The sequence below is a fragment of the Protopterus annectens genome, chromosome 12.part0 (assembly GCF_019279795.1).
Source record: "Protopterus annectens isolate FY-2018-M chromosome 12.part0, PAN1.0, whole genome shotgun sequence".
NCBI lineage: Eukaryota > Metazoa > Chordata > Ceratodontiformes > Protopteridae > Protopterus > Protopterus annectens.
In genome coordinates this window covers 1,370,657,135-1,370,678,748 of record NC_056746.1, presented here as the reverse complement: position 1 = coordinate 1,370,678,748, position 21,614 = coordinate 1,370,657,135, and positions in this window count along the sequence as shown.

Genomic DNA, 21,614 nt, shown 5'->3' with positions numbered 1-21,614 from the left:
AACAAAAGAAATGGAACAAAACCAGGCATTAACTTTCTTGTCTACAGTCAATTGTAACAATTCCACTGTAAACCTTAAAGGTGGACTGACTGTATCTGAAACTATGACAAGTGACAATATTCATTCTTCTAATAATTTGACTATTTTGACTAACAAGAAGGGTGACTTTAACATATATAATTTTTCTAGTGTACAGCTAGATCCTTGTCTTATCGAATTACTTGCTTATGGTAATACGTTTGTCCCTACAAGAAAATGTAATATTTCTAGGACCATCATTGATTTAAAATGTTTTGTAAGGAAACTTAACTTGAATATTCTTTTCAGTAATACCAATGCCATACAAGATCACAAACTGAAATTAGCTAGCACATTTAACCCCCCCTTACATATGGTACTAGCTTCTTTTGAAAAATCATGTGAGATTGATATTAGGAGTTTAAGATCAAAAACTGGGTCAATGAAAAGACAAGTTAATTATAATACAACCATCGAACAAAATCTATGCCTTAAGCAACTTTGTTCCTCGGCAACTAGGGTTATCAAACCAGATAAAGGGGGTGGGTTGGTCATTTTTGACAACCACTCCTACATTGAAAAGATGGAACAGATACTAACTGGTCCAACGTATACTCAGTCATCAATTAATGAACTCAATATGTCCAAAACAAGAATAAGAGGTTATTTTAGAGACATGTTCATAGAAGGTAAAATTGACATAGATACATTTAACTACATTGACATTAACATGTCTAAAAATCCTGTGATCTTTGGTGTGCCAAAAATCCACAAAGATTTACATAACCCACCTTTACGTGCATTAATTGATGGACGTATCTCAATCACCTATCCCTGCGCACAGTTGGTAGATAGGATTTTAGCTAAATACCTAAGATCATTATCTCACATTTGCAAGGACTCTTGGTCCTTTCTTAATAGTATGAATAACACGGTGTTTAGAAATTCTTACAATTTTCTTACGATCGATGTGGTCGATCTTTATACATCGATTCCCCACTTAGAAGCAGTAGAATGGGTATCTCTCATGCTTGAAGATTTGGGTGCAGTAAAAAATGAGATAGATATAGTGTCAGAACTGTTAGACATAATACTAACATCCAATTATTTTATATTTAACGAAAAAGTATATTTGCAAACACAAGGCATAGCAATGGGGTCACCCTGCGGTGCCACGGTCGCCAATTTATTTATGGCGTACTGGGAGAAATTATACTTCTTCAAGAACATCAACAAGGAGAAAATAAAACTATACACTACATACCTGGATGACATCTTCATTTTACTTGATGGAGATGTAGATGTAGCAACAAAAATAATAGAACATTGTAATGATTCTACTCCATTTTTGAAATTTACTTTTACTTTTTCTACCACTGAAATAGATTATCTGGACGTAAAATTATCTAAGGACAATATTAACTGTGAATATATTTCAACAATACATAGAAAACCTACATGCTGTAACTCCCTGTTACACTTCAAAAGTTCGCATCCTTTTAAACAGAAAAGAGCTATTGTTAAAGGACAGCTCATAAGAGCAGCAAGAATGTGTAACAGGGAAACAGTTTTCTATGACGAATGTAAAAAACTTGAAAATATGTTCACAAGTAGAGACTATCCCTTAGATTTATTTTTGGAACTTTTTTATGAAGTTGATAACAAAAGATTGAATGGGACTTATTTCCCTCTCCTTAAAAAGAAAATTATTGTAACTGAAGTTTCTACTTCGATTACTGACATGGATTTAACTAATACAACACTAGAGAACATTAGTGGTAACAATGTTTTTGAGAGAGCCGACACTACAAGGATTAGTTTCATTTCTACTTTTAATAGTGACTCCTTAGACATCCAACTAATTTTATTGAAGAATTGGCAATACATTTTAAACAACGAGGAATTGATGGAAAAATTGGGTGTTAGACCTAATTTTGTATTCAAGAGAGGGAGAAACCTGAAATCTAGCCTTGAAAGTCGTAACAACTTTAATAATAACAGCAACAAGAAAGGATGCAAACAGTGTGGTTTTTGTAAATATTGTCATTACATCAATAATTGTAGTACTTTCCAGGTAGATGAGAAGAAGTATTATATTAACGGTAATCTTAATTGTAACTCTAAGTCTATTGTTTATTTAGCTAAATGTAATTGCTGTGAAGCACACTACATAGGAAAAACTGATCGCAGACTTCGTGATAGAGTTTACGAGCATTTATATGCGATAAGAAATAAAAAATGTGACAATGCCCTAGCAAAACACTGTGAGAAACACGTAGGGCATAGTTTTAACTTCACAGCTATTGATTCTATACCACACACTTTGAGAGGGGGACCTGTTAACATTTTATTAGAGATTCGTGAACTGGAATGGCAGATAGGCTTGAATTCCTTCAACTTTCCAGGACTTAATGAAAGCTGCAATATTAATTGCATGCTGAAAATGAGAAATTTCTTAAAGAAAAAAACATAACAGGTACCCACTAACGAAATGTTTTTTGTATACATATAACATATCTTACTATATTTGACATACTCTATATATTTTTTATATTTCTACTATATATTTTTTATTAGTAATGTTTTAGCACTAGTTCTTTACAGTAGATAGTATTTACTTTTACTTACTAATAATTGTCTTAAAAAAACATTTTCTTATTGCAAAAGCTCTTACTATAACATTATGTACACACCAGTTCAGTATATATACTACTAGTAACTTATGGCGACTGGTTTTTATTGAATAATCGGAGTACATTTTTATATGAATATAGTATATAAACAAGCAGTGTTAACACCCCTAATGTTAAATTAAATACTAGGTAACTAACTATTTATTTGTAAGTAATCACTTTATTATCATGAATTTATACAAATAATACTATCTATGTAAGTGATATATTTACACTATGTACTCTGATGGTCTAGTTCTTTAAATGTTTGATGTATCTTCCATACGTCACACTAATTACCCATTTATAACTGGCGGTTCTTTTAAAAAAAGTGTTTTATGCTGAAGAAGCTGTGGTGTCACAACGGCGAAAACGCTTTTTTTATTACAAATAAAAGCATTCTTTTCAACATTATTCTGGACTTGGATTTTACTACTTTATAGGATTTACCAACTGTTTTCTTGCTGCTGCCTGTTTGGGAGGTGACGTTCTTTTCTGTGCTTCAATAGTTTGTAAAAAGCAATGGAGATCTTGCTTTCTCCGTTGCTTTTGCCCACAACTCTGATGTACTGCGTAGGCATACGCATGCGCAGTACATCAGAACTGCCGTAGAGTACCAGACAGCTGCGGAAGGGCAGCAAGGAGGCATTATACATTGCCATTATTTAAGAAAGGTAATTATTTTTTTTCTTAAATAATGTCATTGTATAATAGCAATAACCCACTTCTGGGTGTGGGTAATGCTGGATTTAACCATGGTTGGCTTTGTTTGGCCACTTGGGCTTCGCTCTCGTGACCAAACCACACCAACCGTGGGTAAATCCAGCATTACCCACATACAGGAGTGGGTTATTGCTATATTAATGCACTCCACAGGCACCTACAAGAATGCATGGATTGTGCTATCCCAAACAAAACCAAGACTCACTCCTACAAGAAAAGGAAACCAGTCTGGTGGACCCCTGCCATAAACAAGCTATACAATAGAAGGAGGAAACTAGTACAGTAAAGAGTAAAATCCCAAGAAGGGAAGACATCCCTGATCAGTATCAGCAAGAAACTACGTCCCCCCATAAAATCATCCAAGGTTAGCTTCGAAAGAAAAAATTGCCATGGACTCCAGAGATAACCACAAGGCATTTTTCAGCTATGTCAGGAATCTAAGTGGCAATTCTCAGATCTGTTTGGAGTTAGTGCAGAATGGCACAAAATACACTGAACCGACTGATATAGCAACATCCAGGCAGACAAGTTCAGTGCAAACTTTGCCCCCCCTCACCCCCAAAAGGGCCCATAACTATACCAGAAGAATATAGTGCCCCTGAAATCACAGACATTCAGGTTAAAACAGCCCTCTCCAAAGTCAAAAACACAGCATCAATGGGACCGGACGGTGTCCCAGGCTGTGTCCTACATAAGCTCAAAGATGAACTAACCCCTCTCCTAAACACACTGTTTAAACTCAGCCTCTCCACAGGCTACATGCCAACAGAGTAGCGCACAGCAATGGTTATTCAGTTCCATAAAGGTGAAGCCACAACAGACCCCGGGAACTATCAGCCTATAAGCCTGACTAGCTTGGTCTGCAAAGCTATGGAGTGCATCATCATGGATCTCATTAACAGAGACATTGGAAACCTCCAAACACTGGACCCTACACAGTTCGGCTTTGTTAAGGGCAGATCATGCCTCCTAAACCTGGTGGACTTCTTTGAGACAGTTACCAAGGCTATAGACGAGGGAAAGGTGGTCCACACAGCCTACCTAGACCTCATAAAGGCCTTCGACACCATTCCCCACTCAGGTATTATAGACAAGCTCACCAGCCTGAACATAAACCCCTACATCACAAGATGTGTTGCCAACAGGCTCAGGGACAGAACCCACATGGTAAGAGTTGTGGGAGCTAGGTCTGACCCTAAACCGGTTACAAGTGGTGATCCCCAGTGCTCAGTCCTATGACCCCTCCTGTTCGGCATATACTTCTCAGAGGTACAGGCAAGCACAGGAGGACTATGGCTGACCAAGTTTGCAGACAACTGCAAACTAGGGGCTATAATTGACTCTCTGGCTGACACAGACATCCTCCAAAAGGGTCTCACTGAGACAGATACCTGGTGTCAAAACCATGGCCTCAAGCTAAATGCCAAAAATTGCATAGTCATCTCCTTTGGAAAAAACAAAGTACCCACAAACTACCACATAGGTGGTAGCCTCCTAAATACAGAAGATGTAATAAGGGATTTGGGGACCCAAGTAGATAGTAACCTCTCCTTTGATAATCACATTGCCAAAGTGGTTAGAAAATCCTTCTATGTGACCCACCTAATCATAAAAGGGTTTGCATCTAGATCGAAAGAGGTCATTGTGCCCCTCTACGCATCACTCATCAGACCCATCATAGAGTACAATACCCCATTTGGGATGTACCTTACAAGACACCTGCAACAACTGGAAAGACCACAGAAGTACCTCACCAAGAGGATCACTGGCCTCAAGCAGATGCCCTATGCAGCTCAAATGAAGAAACTCCAGCTGTACTTGGTTGCATACCGCCTACTCAGAGGTGATCTCTGCCTGACATACAAGGCCATGTCCAACCCAGAATGGATGGACATGCTCCACCAAAAGAAAACCATATCCCCTCTAGCCACACGTTCCAGGGATCTAAACCTCACCACAACAATAAATAGGATGTGCTGGAGGGATAGATTCCTGTCCCAGAGACTTTCCATGCTCTGGACCAAGATTCCAATCTACATTAGCTAGAGCTCATCACTAACCCTCTTCAAGAGAAACCTTGACGAGTGGATGGGAAAACCCTTTACCCCAGGGATCACTTCAATGGATCTGCTGGACAGAGGCACAGGGAACTAATCTAAGGGGGCGGCGAAAGCCAAGACATTCCAGCTAGGCTTGTAATTGCCTTCAGGCAGATAGCCTAGTACCTGCCTATGAACCTATGAACCTATTTCAAGAATTGAGACTGAAAATAAGAATATAAGAATGGGAGGAAGGTTCTGTGCTATGACTAACCAGTGTGAAAAATGGATAGAAAGACAGTGTGAGATAGGCGGGAAGTAGCAATTGTATTTCATAGAGGGCTTCAGACAACCGCAGAGAAAGTGATAAAAAGTGGGATAGATAGATGGATCATCTGGTAAGGAAGGATGGAAGATGCATGCCGGACAATAGGAAACGAATACACCAAACAGGGATGAAGAAGGATTCTACAAGAACATCTTCGCTAACTGGGCACAGACCAAAAAAAATGGAATCGATATAATATGGGGGAGTACACTGTCATTATGGAACTGGAAAAAGACAGGTTGTATGGAAGAAAGGAATATAACAAAAAGAACTAGACCATGGAATGAAAGATGGAAGGCGGCTGGACTTACTGAAGAAAAGGTATACAAATGAGAGGGAATACTCCTTCACAAAAAACATTTTGGTAAATGCAGGTAGGTCAGACAGGTTATTAGAGAAGAAAATCCTAAATGAAATAAAGGAAGAGATCCAAATACAGGAGACATCAATCAGATCATACAGCAGTGGGGCTTAAGGTACGTGTGCAGGAACAGAAAACAAGGGAAGGGAGTAGGTGTATATGGACGGAGACAGTGGACAAAGAAACACTGCAAGGACTAATAAGAGTCAATACAGGACAATATGAGAGACAGGAAGATACTGGAGGAACACTGGTGGGATGGGATCAAGATCACTGTCAGGGGAAACTGATGAGTAGCACTGATGGAGGGTGTTTGTGACCCGAAAACTGATAAGCACAGAAGGAGAGAAGGAAGGGTGACTGAGGAGCTGGAGAGAGAGAGAGAGAGAGATAGTTATGGTTTAGCGGGAAACTAGACTAAATGAAAGGAGAAGGGAAGCCCACAGATCGCAGAAAACAACAATAAGAATGAAACTAGAGAGTAACATTATTACATTATTATGGAGAAAAATACTCCACCAGTGGTACTAGAAGGACTAGTGCTGGATAGTGGAGGAGGCACAAGAGATACAGTGAGCAAAGAAATGCAGGAAGTAGCAGACAGAGAGCACCATGCAAAGGATAAGGGGAAGCAGTCAGTGAGAGAGACATACAGAGGATAAGGGGAAGCAGACAGTGAGAGAGACGTACAGAGGGTAAGGGGAAGCAGTCAGTGAGAGAGATGTACAGAGGATAAGGGGAAGCAGACAGTGAGAGACGTACAGAGGATAAGGGGAAGCAGACAGTGAGAGAGACGTACAGAGGATAAGGAGAAGCAGACAGTGAGAGAGACGTACAGAGGATAAGGGGAAGCAGACAGTGAGAGAGACGTACAGAGGATAAGGGGAAGCAGACAGTGAGAGAGACGTACAGAGGATAATGGGAAGCAGACAGTGAGAGAGACGTACAGAGGATAAGGGGAAGCAGTCAGTGAGAGAGACGTACAGAGGATAAGGGGAAGCAGTCAGTGAGAGAGACGTACAGAGGATAAGGGGAAGCAGACAGTGAGAGAGACGTACAGAGGATAAGGGGAAGCAGACAGTGAGAGAGATGTACAGAGGATAAGGGGAGGCAGTCAGTGAGGGAGACGTACAGAGGATAAGGGGAAGCAGACAGTGAGAGAGACGTACAGAGGATAAGGGGAAGCAGACAGTGAGAGAGAGATGTACAGAGGATAAGGGGAAGCAGACAGTGAGAGAGACGTACAGAGGATAAGGGGAAGCAGACAGTGAGAGACGTACAGAGGATAAGGGGAAGCAGACAGTGAGAGAGACGTACAGAGGATAAGGGGAAGCAGACAGTGAGAGAGACGTACAGAGGATAAGGGGAAGCAGACAGTGAGAGAGACGTACAGAGGATAAGGGGAAGCAGACAGTGAGAGAGATGTACAGTGGATAAGGGGAAGCAGACAGTGAGAGAGACGTACAGAGGATAAGGGGAAGCAGACAGTGAGAGAGACGTACAGAGGATAAGGGGAAGCAGACAGTGAGAGAGACGTACAGAGGATAAGGGGAAGCAGACAGTGAGAGAGACGTACAGAGGATAAGGGGAAGCAGTCAGTGAGAGAGACGTACAGAGGATAAGGGGAAGCAGACAGTGAGAGAGACGTACAGAGAATAAGGGGAAGCAGACAGTGAGAGAGATGTACAGAGGATAAGGGGAAGCAGTCAGTGAGAGAGACGTACAGAGGATAAGGGGAAGCAGACAGTGAGAGAGACGTACAGAGGATAAGGGGAAGCAGTCAGTGAGAGAGACGTACAGAGGATAAGGGGAAGCAGACAGTGAGAGAGACGTACAGAGGATAAGGGGAAGCAGACAGTGAGAGAGACGTACAGAGGATAAGGGGAAGCAGACAGTGAGAGAGACGTACAGAGGATAAGGGGAAGCAGACAGTGAGAGAGACGTACAGAGGATAAGGGGAAGCAGACAGTGAGAGAGACGTACAGAGGATAAGGGGAAGCAGTCAGTGAGAGAGACGTACAGAGGATAAGGGGAAGCAGACAGTGAGAGAGACGTACAGAGGATAAGGGGAAGCAGACAGCGAGAGAGATGTACAGAGGATAAGGGGAAGCAGACAGTGAGAGAGACGTACAGAGGATAAGGGGAAGCAGACAGTGAGAGAGACGTACAGAGGATAAGGGGAAGCAGACAGTGAGAGAGACATACAGAGGATAAGGGGAAGCAGACAGTGAGAGAGAGACGTACAGAGGATAAGGGGAAGCAGACAGTGAGAGAGAGACGCACAGAGGATAAGGGGAGGCAGTCAGTGAGAGAGACGTACAGAGGATAAGGAGCGGGTTGGAGAATATTTTGAAAAAGATAATCATGGAAAGAGTCAAGGAATACTACGGGGAGGGGATTTACAAACTATAGACAGGGACAGAAGTCTGAGAACTTGAAAAAAATCTAGATGGATTTATGCTGGTGGATGAACAAAGAGATGAGCTGAGCTGAGTACATAGATGACAAGGAATAACATAAGGAAAGTTATAAACAGGAGGAGAAAGCTGAAGGCTAGATGTTTTTTCCCTAGAGTTCGACAAATGTGGAGGAGAGGAAATGTGGAAGATCCCAGAGGAGAAGACAAGAGAATATAGGACTCGGTCTAAATATGTAAATGTATGAGGAGGGATAGGTTAACCATGATACCTAATGGGGGATGAGAAAGGTTGGGAGTGGAAAATCATAGGCCAATCTCTTTGATTAATATAGACATCAAGGTATTGGCAGGAATAATAGATGAAATATTACCACAAATATTGGAAGTGGGGCAAAATTGCTTTTTGAAGGGAAGGAAGGCAGAAAAAAATGTTGGGACCTGCTGGAATTTATGCAGAGAGAGGAAAAGAAGCAGAAAGGTAACGGTGGGACTGTGCTTATTGACCTACAAAAGGACTTTGATATGGTAAGGTGGGAATTCCGGTGGAAGATACTGCAGAAAGGCAGGTAGGGGAAAAAAAATCATACATTGGATGCAGGACAAATAACAAGACCCATAAACTGAAATACCCATCAATGGAGAAGTATCTGAAAAGACAAGGCTGGAGAGGAGGAACAGATAGGGTGTCAACTATCACCAGGCATGTTCACACATGTGATCCAGGAGCTGGCAGTGTAAATCAAATGCAATTCAGCAATGCTTGAAGAAAAGGAGGGGATACAATCATTGATTGTGTTAAATGCAGATAACTGCATGTTTTTTTCACAGGATGTGAGTGGAACAATGGAACTATAAGGGAGGCACTGGATGAGAAAGGGGAGAACTGGCTCCTGAGGGTACTCATAGCAGTATGAGCTCCTGAGGGTACTCATAGCAGTATGAGCTCCTGAGGGTACTCATAGCAGTATGGGCTCTTGAGGGTACTCATAGCTGTATGGGCTCCTGAGAGTACTCATAGCTGTATGGGCTCCTGAGGGTACTCTTGGAAGTATAAGCACCTGAGGGTACTCATAGCAGTATGAGCTCATGAGTGTACTCATAGCAGTATGGACTCCTGAAAGTACTCATGTCAGTATGGGCTCCTGAGAGTACTCATAACAGTATGGGCTCCTGAGAGTACTCATAACAGTAAGGGCTCCTGAAAGTACTCATGTCAGTATGGGCTCCTGAGAGTACTCATGTCAGTATGGGCTCTTGAGGGTACTCGTGGCAGTAAGGGCTTCAGAGGGTACTCATGTCAGTATGGGCTCCTGAGGGTACTCATAGCAGTAAGAGCTCCTGATGGTACTCATGGCAGTATGAGCTCCTGAGGGTACTCATAGCTGTATGGCCTCCTGAAGGTACTTATAGCAGTATGGGCTCCTGAGGGTACTCATAGCAGTAAGAGCTCCTGATGGTACACATGGCAGTATGAGCTCCTGAAGGTACTCATAGCTGTATGGCCTCCTGAGGGTACTTATAGCAGTATGAGCTCCTGAGGGCACTCATGGCAGCATGGGCTCCTGATAGTACTCATGGCAGTGTGGAGAGAAAGGCGTATCCCAGATGACTGGAGAATAAGCATACTTGTGCCAGTGTACAAGGACAAAGGGGACATCCACAACTGTGGGCACTACAGAGGTATCAGACTCCTGTCACACTGAATGAAAGTTCTGGAGAGGGTGACTGATGAACAAATAAGCAGAGCAGTAGAAAGTAGTATGGGAAATGAGCAGTTTGGGTTCAGATCAGAATACAGCACAACCAACCCAATGTTTTTAGTGAAACAGATTTATTTATTTGTTTACATTTGATTACTGAGAAAGTCAAACTGGGTAGGAGCCCATTTTCAGTGGAGGCCAGGGAGAAAGATGCCAAAGTATTACAAAACATTTTAAGAATGATAGTTTTACAATCTTCAAAAATAATACAAAAAAAATCTACAGTGTAAATAAGTATACCTAATTACATTTGATATGAAAATATTGGCTAAGAATAGACACAAGTTATATGACAATGATTTAATATTTAAAGACATTTTAGCCAGTTCTTAGAGAAATTAAAGGTAAGTTTGTATAATACGAACAGGAATTGCAATACGAAGTGAGAAAATCAGCTTATAGTATATTTAGAGTGAAAACCAGGAGAGAGAAATTGATAGAATTAAGAAAGTGAGTTAAGAAGGGAGAGTAAGACGGTGTAAGGTATAAACAAGTATTTGTTCACATTTAGGGATATCGTTTATTCTTTTGTTGAGCAAGAACAGAGCCAGCTTTTGGCTAGGAGGTCTTTCAGAGTGTCTTTGAAGGATGGGAGGGAGGTGAATACAGGTAAGGCGTTCCAGGCCTTAGCTATGTGGCACAAGTATAAACAATAGTTTAGAAGAACAAAAAATAATTGAGAAGAACCTAAAGATTAGGAAAGAGTCCAACTGGGCATTCCTAGACTTGATAAAAGCATACGACAAGGTCCCAAGAAAGCTGATCTGGGCAGTACTGTGATGGTTCGAAGTCCCAGAAACATTGGTAGAATTAGTACAGGCTATGTACAAGGACCCAATGACTCAAGTACGAACAGTGTTTGGCCTCACAGATGGGTTCCCAATGGGTGTGGGTGTACATCAGGGTTCAGCTCTGAGCCCAATGCTGTTCAATAAGGTGATTGACTACATTAGCAAACAGGTCAGAGTGGACAGATCAACAACGTTACTGTATGCAGATGATGTGGTATTACAGGCAGACTCTGAGCAAGAACTGCAGCAAAGGACAGGGGAATGTAATGCAAATCTGTTGGTACATGGGATGAAACTGAGTACAGATAAGATGGTGGTAATGGCAGCAAATGTGAGAATTTACTCTTGTATATTGTTAAATGCTGTTATTAACTCTCTAAATAATCTTTAATTATGTACATTGTTTTTTTTTTTGGAGCTTTTTTTTTGGAGCTTTTCTACCCCGGCCTCCACTGAAAATGGGCTCATTTCAGCCCAGTGGACTTTCCTGGTTAACAAAAGCAAATAATTAAATAAATCAGAAGAAGCTGAGAATTGAGATAGAAGGGAAAATAGTGGAGCAGGTGAGCTAGAATCAGAGGGGCTGCAGTCAACTAGCACAGAGTGTTAGGGGTAATGTATGACAGAACAATGCCAAAGAAGCTGAAAAGTAAGGTTATAAAACAGTTGTGTGGGCAATGCTACTATATGTTATGGAAACCTGGGCAGAAAAGGCAGAGCAGTCGAGAAAGCTAGAAGTGATGAAGTGCCTGAGATGACTGGTAGGATGCACACTGTGGGACAGAAGAAGAAATGAGGACATCAGAGCAGAAGCTAAAGTAGCTCCAATTGCAAAGTAAGTCAAACAGAACAGATTATGGTGGTTCAGTTGCATGTGCAAAAAGCAGAAGACAATCTGGGGAAGATTTGGGATAGACAGGGAGAAGGCAAGAAGGGTGAGGGCATCCGGCAAATAGATGGGTGGAATGTGTGATAGAAGACATGCAACATTCAGGCATGACTGCTGAAGAAGGTAGGAGAACGGCATTGAATAGAGATGGTGACAGCTGACACAACACCCAGAACATCTGTAGAAGAATGATGCTGATGATGATGTTTATTTGAAAAGTTTATGGAAATTTCAGGACTCAGGTGCAACAACAAAAAGACAGTGGTGGTAAGATTAGGAAAAAGGAAGGGAAAAGTTGAAATAGGTGAAATAAAAAAGTCAAAGTTCTTCAAGTAGCTAGGACTCTCTGTAGGAACACTGTAAGAGAGACAATTAGGAAAAATCTAGAAAGATACTGCCTGGGGGAGACTTATACGTTGCTGGGGAGAATTAATGCAGCAAGGATAGTGGTATTACCAATAATCCTCCACCTACTCTGTGACGTACAAATAGACCCCCTGTGCTGGACAAAGGGCAACAGCAAATGCAAAAAGACAGAGGACTATGGTTATAAATGTATAAGGAAAAGGGCAAAAATGAGAATGAATAGGAGAAGGAGGGTTGGGAGCTCCCACATACCCTAACATATGCACTGGCATGTAACATCAGTCATGGGATAAAACCAGCTGAGAAGGAGAGCATGAAAGGGAGATGTGCAGATGCTGACCAAAGGATATGAATAAAGCAGCACTAAAATAACTGTGATGAATGAAACAAGCTGAAGGGAACTTCAAAAATGAAGGAAACAGAAATGTAGAGGGTGAATATAGTACAGAAAATAAAGAGATGTGGAATAACTCAAGAGGAAGGTTTGGTAAGCAGAGAAATGATAGTTGGAAAGATTTAAAACAGCAGAGAAATTAATACAGAAAACCAGAGAGCCAACAATGGAAGTGCCAGGTACACAGGGAGACATGGGAAATATTACAGAGAGACAAAAGGAGGAAGGAAAGGCAAGAAGGCAGGGCAACAGAGAGAGGAGAGCAGCCGGGAGGAAATGAAAGGATGGGGAGGAGCAGACCACAGAAATCTCTGAAGTATTAAGGGAATGAAGGGACAACGCCAAAGAAGAAAGAGAAAAACGGAGAAAGGAGGAAGGATGGAGGGGAGCTGCAGGATACTGTCAGAAGACAACTGAGGCAGTGAGACACATGCAGGAAGGTCAGAGTGGGAGATCAAAGTCTGAGAATACTGCATAGATGGAATCCAACCCCCATGAGATTGGTATAGGAAAGCAGAGAGGAGAATTGTAGATGCTGCAGTCGTCTGGAGGAAGAGGCAGGAGTGATGCACATGTTCTGCGATTGTGGGTATGCACAAAAGGTTGGAAGCAAGCACAGATTTAAAATGAAGCGGAGCATACTTGGGAATTCTGCATATGCGGCATTAAGGAAGAGGAAATCATCTGAAAGACAGAGGAATGAACATTATCACATTGTTGAGTACTGAAGTTAAAACCATTACAGTTGGTGCTCAAGCACACCATGCATAAGAATTGTACTCCAGAAGTGATATGGAAATGTATTTTGTGCAAAAATATTTTGACTATAATAAATAGTCGTGTCACATTAATGCAAGTATCTGTTTAATAAAACTGTTAAATTATTTCCAAATGGCATTCAACATATTTAAAATAAGTTTGATTTACTGGACTCTGAACTACATAGCAGGGGACTTATCATTTCATCTATTTGCACAGCATGTAACTTTGGAAGAGAATGTAATTTATTACATAAAAGAAGTATTGAGAAAAATCCAAAAATCTTTGGAAGCAGCTATATTATTGGCTTCATAATGTCCCACCTTATATTTGCAGTGACAATTAATTTTGTATACTGAAAGTAACAAATGGATGGTTTGTTTCTTTTTGAGTGAACAGTCTTATATTAATAAAATGGTGTAAACCCAATAATTTGTCAATTTCCAAATTGTACTTTCTAACCATGTGATTTTTAACTTAATGTACTTTATTATATATTATTATAAGTATTATTGTATATTATTATAATATAAATATATATATATATATATATATATATATATATATATATATATATATTGTATATTTTATATATTATATATTATTATAATGTATATTTTATATCTTACTATATTATATATATTATAAGCTGTGGCTATCTTTGCTGAACTGCTTGCAAGAATAAAAATGTTAAGTAATCTAAATGGAACGATATGAATCCTTGCTTTTTTTAGTTTCTAATAAGAGATATGAATCCTTGCTTTTTTTTAGTTTTTAATAACAGACTTCTGAATGCTTATATATACAAACTTTGCGAAATATTTTAACTTAGTTTTTGCTAAGATTTATAGTTACATACAAATAATATTTCATTCGGATATCTTATTTCTTCTCATTGCATTAAAATGGTTTTAATGATTATTAACTTTTATTATTTGAATATCTGATTTTCTTTTTGGTTTGCAATATGTATCTGAATATCTTTTTTTTCAGTCTTTCATATATTATGCAAGTGTTTTGTAAATAATTTTAAAGAAACTAGAACTGCGGTGGTGGTGCTGTGGTAGCGTTGACACCTCACAGTTAGACGCTGCCCGTTTGATTCTCAGTTAGAGCATCTTCTGTGTGGCGACATGCGTGAATGGGCATTCCTTCATTGAAGGTTGTGTGTTAGGCCCAGCAAGCCAGCACGTAAAACTCTACTGCCAATCATTAGTGGACCGGAGTTCTGCTGTGGCGACCCCTAACCGGGAAAAGCCGAAAAAAACAAATAAATTCTGGTTGTATCCACCTGCAACTTTTGCCCTACCTTCTTGACAACCAACTATTGCCTCCAACACAACATGGGTTTAGACCAGGACATCGCACCACCACTGCCCTCCTTTCCTTCCTCGAAATCATCAATTCTGCTTGAGACTCTGGCGACATTGATTCTACTCTCCTCCTAGACTTATCCAAGGCCTAGCCTCCCCCTAGACCTATTCAAGGTCTTCCATACTGTCTCTCATAAGCTCCTCCTTTCTAAACTCTCTCATCTTAACCTTTCCTCTTCTTCTATCAACTGGTTCACCAGCTATCTTTCAGCCAGGGAACAAGCTGTAAAATGGAACAACTGTACTTCTTCTTTCCTTCACACCCCAACAGGTGTTCCTCAAGGCTCTATATTGGGTCCCTTACTATTTAATATTTTTATTAATGACTGTCACCTAAAAATCCCCAATGCTAAACTTGTCCAATACGCAGATGACTCTACTATCACTTGCTCCACTAAAACTCTCCCCAAATTAATAAACCTTACTCAAGAGGCCTTCTCCTCCACTGAGTCCTGGATGCTTAACAACCATCTAGCCCTTAATGCCTCCAAATCCAAAATAATGATTTTTTCCCCTTCTAGACACACTGCTATTGACAAAGCATCCTTCTCTATACTCAGTCTAAACAAGACCTCTGCTGAAGTAGTTCCCCATGCAAAACTTCTGGGCGTCTTATTGATGACCAGCTAAAATTTGACATCCACCTACAAACCAATATAAAAAGAACAAAAAAGCTCGGAATGCTTTATTGTCACAGACGCTACCTTTCTCTTTCATCCAAACAACTCCTGTCCACCACCTACCTCATCTCCTCCCTTTTATATGGAGTCCCACTACTCACTAATCTCCAATCAACCCTGAAATCCAAACTATCCTCATGCTATAATAACATTTCTAGGTTTGCTACAGGATCCAAATCCTCCACTCATCATTGCAACTCCCTCCATGCCCTAAACTGATTGGAACTCCCAAACTACCTAACTTTCATTCAACTAACAACAGCACACAAGCTCATCTTTAAACCCTCTAACTGTCCTTCTCTCTCCCCTACCTTAAAAATCCACCAGCCACATAAAACACTAAGATCCACAAATCAAAACCTCCTGGAACTCTACAAACTTTTACATTCTCCAGGGCAACTCTTACTATCCTTCTCTCTTGCTAGATTATGGAACTGTCTTCACCCACACATTAGAACTACCCAGAAAATCCCTTCCTTTAAAACCTTCACTCACATCTCTCCTCTCTCTGGGAATGCTCCTGTACTCATCCTTCCTGAATCCTGACACCTCTCTTTATCCTATCCTATTTAAAACACAGCCATTACATAAATAATTATTTTGTCTCCATTTATGATGTACTAATTGAACATTAATTTGTTATTCTTGTAAATATCTTAAAATGCTGTACTTATTTATTACTTTTGAATGTTTTTATAATATTGTCTTTCTGTCTGGAGCTTTTCTCCTTGGGCCGCCATTGAAAACGGGCTACTTTGGCCCAATGGACTTTCCCGGTTAACAAACTGCAATAAATAAAATAAATAAATATAATCAATTTATTTAAACAGTTTCATAATGGCTGATTATTGGAAAACTGGACGTAATCATCATGTACAGCCTCTATTTTTTAACCAGAGGTTTTCTGGTGAAGGAGAAGGCTAAGCCAACTCCTTGAGTATAAATAAAAACAAATGCCAGTGCAAATATTAAGAAACTATGGAGAAGTGCACTAAGTCAAGCATGATAAATATTTTTCATAGGTTGCTTCTCTCCAAATGCCCAAAAGTTATTTAAATGAAGGCAGTTTTATTTTGTAATTGTTGATTTGGTAATTGGTGTCAAACTGTTGGTCTTCTCTGAACTGAGAGTTTTAACAACATATAACACGTTGAGTCTTACATGTGCTTAGGCCGAGCAAGATGTGTTACAAAGTAAGTTTTTAGCAAATCCAGAGCTATAGCTATGTCAAAGTTCAGTTTCTTTCCAGAAATAATGGGGAAACTCTACAACCAGAACTACTAAAATGATCAAAATCTATCTGTCTGGCTATAAAATGGATATATTATAGTACCCCCATAGTGCCTTTTTTAGGCAAGGCTCAAAAGACAAACCCACTGATGTAAATAGCACAAATAACAAAAAACTGAGGGTAATGCTACTCAATGTCAGAAGTCTAAACCTCAAAATGCACGCACACGAGGCACTCCTCAGTATGGAGAAAATCGATATATGTGCAGTAACAGAAACCTGGTTTAAGGCTCCAGAGAGCACCCCAGCACTCCCAGGCTACAACTCATACCATACATTTCGGCCACAGAACCCAAACCGAAATACAAAAGGCAGGGGCGTATCCATATTCATCAAGGGTACCCACACTTCCAGGTTAGTGGCACAGCATGATTCTTCAGAGATCATCCACATGCAACTAACAACGGGCAAAACTGCAATTCAAATTGTAGCTTGCTACAGATCACCCACCATGTCCCAGGACCCCCATTCCGCATTTCTGGAAATACTGGGAAACATAAAGGTCCTACCAAACACCCTAATACTGGGTGATTTCAATTACCCAAACATTAACTGGGAGAACTACTCAAGTACTAACTCCCTTGTCCAACTTTTCCGAGAATTTATAAACTCAAATGTCCTGGATCAACTGGTCAATACTCTCACCAGAGGTGACAACTTATTGGACCTGGTCATCACCAACATGGGCAACAGGTGTTTCAAACCAGAGGTCAACCCCTCGCTGGTTAGAACTGACCATAAACAAATCACTTTGGATATCCATATTCCACCCCAACCCCCTGACAAGAAAACCACCGTGAAAAACTTTTCAAAAGCAAACTTCACATTACTTAAGACCGAGGTGGAAAGTTTCAAAGCCCCCATGCTGAATGATAACACTGTCCAAGCTGCAAAATCCTTTACTAATGCATTCTATGGGCAGCTACAAGAATGCATGGATCGTGCCATCCAAGCAAAACCAAGACTCACTCCTCCAAGAAAAGGAAACCGGTCTGGTGGACTCCTGCCATAAACAAGCTATACAATAGAAGGAGGAAACTAGTACAGAAAGGAGTAAAATCCCAAGAAGGGAAGACATCCCTGATCAGTATCAGCAAGAAACTACGATCCCTCATAAAATCATCTAAGGCGAGCTTTGAAAGAAAACTTGCCAAGGACTCCAAAGATAAGCACAAGGCATTCTTTAGTTATGTCAAAAATCTAAGTGGCAATGCTTTGATCTGCTCAGAGTTAGTGCAGAATGGCACAAAATACACTGAATCGACCAATATTGCCAACATCCTAGCAGACAGGTTCAGCGCAAACTTCACCCTCCTCTCACCCCTAAAAGGGCCAATAACCATACCAGAAGAATGTTGAGTCCCTGAAATCACAGACACTCAGGTTAAAACAGCCCTCTCCAAAGCCAGAAACACAGCATCAATGGGTCCGGACGGTGTCCCAGGCTGCATCCTACACGAGCTTAAAGATGAACTAACACCTCACCTAAACACACTGTTCAAACTCAGCCTCTCCACAGGCTATGTACCCATAGAGTGCCACACAGCAGCGGTTATTCCATTCCACAAAGGTGGAGCCACAACAGACCCCGGGAACTATCGCCCTATAAGCCTGACTAGCTTGGTTTGCAGGACTATGGAGCGCATCATCATGGAACTCATTAACAGAGACATTGGGAACCTCCAAACACTGGACCCTACCCAGTTTGGCTTTGTTAAGAGCAGATCATGCCTCCTAAACCTGGTGGACTTCTTTGAGACCATTACCAAGGCTATAGACATGGGAAAGGTGGCACACACAGCCTACTTAGACCTTGCTAAGGCCTTCAACGCCATTCCCCATTCTGGTATTATAGGCAAGCTCACCAGCCTGAACATAAACCCTTACATCACATGATGGGTTGCCAACTGGTTCATGGACAGAACCCACATGGCGAGAGTTGTGGGAGCTAGGTCCAACTCTAAACCGGTTACAAATGGCATTCCCCAGGGCTCAGTCCTAGGACCCCTCATGTTCGGCATATACTTCTCAGAGGTACAGGCAAGCACAGGAGGACTATGGCTGACCAAGTTCGCAGACGACTGCAAACTAGGGGCTATAATTGACTCTCCGGCTGACACAGACATCCTCCAAAAGGGTCTCACTGAGACGGTACCTGGTGTCAAAATTATGGCCTCATGCTAAATGCCAAAAAGTGCATAGTCATCCTCTTTGGAAAAAACAAAGTACCCACAAACTATCACATAGTTGGTAGTCCCCTAAATATGGAAGACATAATAAAGGATCTGGGGACCCAAGTAGATAGTAATCTCACCTTTGATAATCACATTGCCAAAGTGGTTAGAAAATCCTTTTACGTGGCCCACCTAATCACAAAAGGGTTCGCATCCAGATCAAAAGAGGTCATTGTGCCCCTCTACTCATCACTCATCAGACCCATCATAGAGTACAATGGCCCATTTGGGATGTACCTTACAAGACATCTGCAACAGCTGGAAAGACCACAGAAGTACCTCACCAAGAGGATCACTGGCCTCAAACAGATGCCTTATTCAGCTCGACTGAAGAAACTCCAGTTGTACTTGGTTGCATACTGCCTACTCAGAGGTGATCTCTGCCTGACATACAAGGCCATGTCCAACCCAGAATTGATGGACATGCTTCACCTAAAGGAAACCTTATCCCCCTCAAGCCACACGCTCTAGGGATTTAAACCTCACCACAACAATAAATAGGATGTGCTGGAGGGATAGATTCCTGTCCCAGAGACTTCCCATGCTTTGGAACAAGATTCCAATCTACATTAGGCAGAGCTCCTCGCTAACACTCTTCAAGAGAAACCTTGATGAGTGGATGGGAAACAGAAAGTTTACGGGGATCACTTCAGTGGCTCTGCTGGAGAGAGGCACAGGGAACTAATCTAAGGGGGTGGCAAAAGCCAACACATTCTGGCTAGGCTTATAAATGCCTTCGGGCAGATAGCCTAGTACCAGCCTATGAACATATGAACCTATATTTCGACTGGTAAGTTTGTGGAAAGTGATATTTCATCCAGGGCACCATTTTTGGTTGGCCTTTCTGTTTGTGTCTTAACAAATTAACTGCAAAAGTGGAACAGAAAAATAATTTATCATTTATTTTTATGTTTTTGTTTCTTTTCAGGAAGAGCTTTAAGCAATCAGATGCCTCATAAAGAAACATCATTTTCTGGTGAGTGTTCACACAAGGTTCATCCTAAATGCTCATCTGAGCAACACAAAACACGTCAGAATTAAATTCAACTCTGGAGCATATTTATATTAAAGGTCATTAGAAGCCCAAATAGCCAAATCTGATTTGTGTGTTTCATTATTTGTTACAGTGTATTACTACTCTTTTTAATATTTCTACATGCAATTTGACATGTTTATGATAATTCTGATTCAGTGTGTGAGCGGTATGTCATGATCCCACTAAAATTGGCCCAATATACTTAAATCCTCTTTTAGGATAATAAGTTATTTCCATTAGAGAAAAAAAAGAGCATTATCTTCACTTAAGTGAAAAAAAAAACTGTATGAACTTGTGCTAATTTACTTATTTTCTGTCTAGTGGGAGTCACAGTTGTAGTAAAGTTGAGACTATAAATCAGACTTCCTAGTCTCCATCAGTAGTCCATAGCTTCTCCTGATATTCACAGTGAAAGAAAACATATAATCTCTCCAGCATGTTCTAGGTCTGCCCCAAGGTCTTCCTGCAGTGGGAGTGGCTGATGCATCTTTTAAAGAAGCTAGTCAGAGGTATCCTGGCCAGATACCTAGACCTTCAACTGACTCATTTCATCCTTTGGGAGTAATCAAAGTCAAAATAAACTTTATTGTCGATCAGATATACACAGCAGTGCAAGCTGAATGAAATTACATTGCTTTGGTCCCCGTGCAAGACATAACAATGAACGCAGTTTGAATGACAGTTAAGACTAATGCACAAACAGTAATAATTAAAATATTAACAACACAATAAATTACCACAATTGGACATGAAGACATTAGACAATATTAAACTAGTAGGTACTGCAAGACATTGACGTCACATTGTGATTGTGTAGAATATTGCATTTCATCAGCTGTAGTATGATATATGCTGATGTTCATATTGCACATGTATGGAGTGGTAACTCATTCCTGACTATTGCACATTTAGGAAGTAATGGCATAAGAAATCAGCCTAACTGTACCAGTTATTGAAACAATTTGCCAGAGTGATTACTACAGATGATACTTCACAGCAAGTGGCGTTGATCTGATTATTCACTGTCATGCCTGGCATTCAAATTCAGCAGCCTTATGGATAGAGGAAAGAAGCTCCTGTTTGGTCTAGATGTTTTGCAGTGTAAGCTACAAAACCGCTTGCCTGAGGATAGGTGAAAGTACATGCCATGGGCAGGATGAGTGGGATCATTGATTATCTTCCTAGCCCTTCCTACACACTGAGTACCATGCAGATCATCCATCAATGAGAATGAGGAACCAGTTGCCTTTTCTGCTGTCCTCACTACCCTCAGGAGAGCCTTTGGGTTAGATGCTTTGCAGTTACCATACCAAACTATGATGCTATTTGAGAGGATGCTCTTGATGGTCCCCCTGTAGAAGGCTTTGAGGATGGACTGAGACAGATTTACCTTCCTCAGTTTCCATATGAAGTGCAGACATCGTTGTGCCTTCTTCACTGTGTGGCTAATATGAGTCAAGCAGGACAGGTCATCTGAGATAT